Genomic DNA, 3,244 nt, shown 5'->3' with positions numbered 1-3,244 from the left:
TTTGAGAGCACAGGCCACTGGAGTTCCTCTGCAGGAGAGACGATGGCGACGTCAGCCTGCTGGAGGCAGACGCAGTTCCCCAAAGTAGCCCTGCAGCTGGACACTCCCGCAATTCCTCCTGGAAACACAGCCCCCAGCCCATCCCTCCGCAGGGCGGGCAAGAAAAAGCCTTCCTCGAGGGGCGACGGGAGTCGCGCCACGCCGCCAAGCGCCTACCATCCTCAGCAGTGGAGAAGAGGAAGCAGAAAAAGGCCCCCCTCTCCCAGGCGAAGAGAGGAGCTGCAGGAAGGAGCGCCTGGGATGGCAGGGGAGGGGCAAGGCCCTGGAAGTTGGAGCCCGAAAGGGCGGCTGCAGCAGCAGAAGAGATACAAGAGCTTCTTGAAAGAGAGCTCTCAGCAAAGGGGTTTGAAATGCCGTGGCTGTGAGAAAAACAGCCTGCGCAGACAAGAGCTAGCCTAGCCCAGCCGCTTCCCTGACTGGGAATCGAACCCAGGCAGTGGCAGTGAGAACGCCAAATTCTGACCACTAGACCACCAGGGAGAGGCACTAGAGGGTTGGCTTGCTCGCCCAGCATACGCGTGTATTTGCCCCAGATGGCAAGGAGCACCTACCATCCTCACCAGTCGAGAAAAATTGTGTGAGAAGTTATCACGACCTTGCACTGATAATCAAATACGTAGACTGGCACCCAGAAGTGAGGAAAATAATATAGTAGGATAGCCTATGTATAAACAAAATGCAGCAGTTGCTCATTATTGTCTGTGTTATTGCTTGTTATTGTCTGTAACAAAGGTATAAATGCTTGCTGTAATTGTTTACCTGTTGAGAGACCTGTCCGGGACTGGGGCGACCCAGTGTCCTAGGGCACTCCCTCCCTCTATTGCAATTGCTGGAGAAGTAATAAAGTATTTGATTTTGCTGCACTGAAACGAAAAAGCGAGAACTGCATTTTTCTCCGACCGTTTCAAAGTAGAGATGGTGAGCTGCAAAAATTTCTTTCAGAATCAATTCCATAAATTCTAATGTAATAGGGAATCCGTGTGCAGAGTCTGTATAAATTCCTCCATAAGAAATATCAGTGTAATCCAGCCTGGTGCTGGAGACTTCAGTCTTGTGACTCAAGCTTCCCCTAACCAAGGTTAAGCAGATCAGAGATCAATAGGATCAGGTCCCACAGTTCTTTTATAGCTGAAGCTCAGCTGATAAACCTCTTGTCACAGCATGCATTCCTCGGATGAAGAATAAGTAATGTATATTGCTGCTTGAAGTCCTATTTCCTATGTATACATAGGTAAACTAGTAGTATTAATTAACATAAGGCAATTATCCATTCAGACTGTCGAGGTATTCCATTATGGCACAGCCAATTTAAGCTGAAGATAGTGTAAGTAATATTATTTTCTGCAATATCTTACATCGTTGATCTTAAAGATAACTGAACCATCGCATGCACAATATAACGTAATTAAGACATGAAAGAGAATTAGCATCCACAAGCTAAACTGGTTATACTGTTAACATCTAACCAGATATTGGTAAACATAAACCAATACTATTAGTATTTACCTGTAATTCTCTAACAACACAGAATGCTCATCTATTTAACATGGCTTTGATAGCTATCTACAAGGAATGGCCTGTTTATCACTTCAGTACTTCCCTAATATGTTTTTAAAGGTTGATTTTTAGGTCTCTTAGCCCACTGGTTGTTTAGCCCCCAGTGGCTCAGTATCACACCATTTCATATAAAAAAATCCATGTACTCATAAATTTTAAGGACATTTGGGACCACTAGATCATCTAGTCCTGTTTAACAGAGAAAATAGAATTTAATCCAGTACCCAATGTGTTAAGCCCAATGTATACAGCATCGATGAGACCTGTTCTGGAGTGAGTAATGTTCTTATGTTCACATTTTTTAAAAGGATGTTAAAAAATTGGAGAGGAGGCAGAAACAAACTGCAAAAATGAGTCAAGAGTTTAAAAACAGGTCTTAAAGTGAGAGACTAGAAGAGCTCAATCTGCTTAGTTTATCAAAAAGAAGACTGAGCTGTGACTTGATTACAATATGTAATCTTTTATGGGGAGAAAATACCAGATACTAAAGGGCTCTTTAATCTACCAAGAAAGGCATAACAAGAACCAATGGGTGGAAGCTGAAATCAGACACATTTCAGCTAGAAATAAGGCACACATTTTTAACAGTGACGATGATTAACCATTAGAACAAACTATGAGGGGAAGGGGTGGATTCTCCATCTCTTGGTATCTTCAGATTGAGATAGGGTGCATTTCTGGAAGATATGCTTTAGCCAAACAAAAGTCATTGGGCTCAATACAGGACTATCTAGATGAAATCATCTGGCCTGTGTTATACAGGTCAGATGGGGTTCTCAGGAAAAAATAATTTGGTGTCCTCACACTGCAACTACCAACTGTTGCTGATGGCTGCTCTCACACTTTTTCCTAAATATTGAATTAGCTTTAGGAAAAACAAATAAATATGCACGTACACACTTTCAAATCACTTTAATGTATTGATTGCTAGCTAGTAAGCCCATTGTGAAAAACATACAGTATCACTTTTCACAGCATACATACACAACCTGGCAAGCCTGGGGACAAATTAAGCCCTGGATGGGGGAACAGGGGAGTCAGTGTGGGGCTAGAGCCTCAAGATGCTGGCAATGCTCCTATTAATACAGCCTGTAGTGGGGTGGTTACCCTGCTGATGCCCTGAAGGGCTTAAAACAGCCCTGGGAGAGAGCTGGGGTAGAGGGAAAGCTGGGCTGCTTGGGGGAAAGCAGCCACAGGTGGGGCCACGCCGCAATCAGGCCACAGCTGGCCCTATAAGAGGTCTACCTACTCTTAAATATCTCCAGAGATGGAGATTCCACAACCTCCTTAGCCAATTTATTCCAGTATTTAACCACCCTGACAGTTAGAAACTTTTTCCTAATGTCCGACCTAAACCTCCCTTGCTGCAGTTTAAGCCCATTGCATCTTGTTCTATCATTAGAGGCTAAGGTGAACAAGTTTTCTCCCTCCTCCTTATGACACCTTTTAGATACCTGAAAACTCCTATCATGTCCCCTCTCAGTCTTCTCTTTTCCACACTAAACAGACCCAGTTCGTTCAGTCTTCCTTCATAGGTCATGTTCTCTAGACCTTTAATCATTCTTGTTGCTCTTCTCTGGACCCTCTCCAATTTCTCCACATCTTTCTGGAAATGCGGTGCCCAGAA

General features: G+C 44.0%; 1 non-coding gene across 1 annotated transcript; it reads right to left on the bottom strand.

Annotated features, from left to right (window-relative positions):
• Positions 1-468: 468 nt before the first annotated feature.
• TRNAE-CUC (transfer RNA glutamic acid (anticodon CUC)) lies at positions 469-540 on the bottom strand. Its single transcript has one exon. It is a non-coding gene; the product is annotated as a tRNA-Glu (tRNA).
• Positions 541-3,244: the final 2,704 nt, after the last annotated feature.

Source organism: Chelonoidis abingdonii, chromosome 10, assembly GCF_003597395.2.
Source record: "Chelonoidis abingdonii isolate Lonesome George chromosome 10, CheloAbing_2.0, whole genome shotgun sequence".
Lineage (NCBI taxonomy): Eukaryota > Metazoa > Chordata > Testudines > Testudinidae > Chelonoidis > Chelonoidis abingdonii.
Note: the sequence above shows the minus strand (reverse complement) of the source record. Positions and strands in the feature narration are given on the sequence as shown.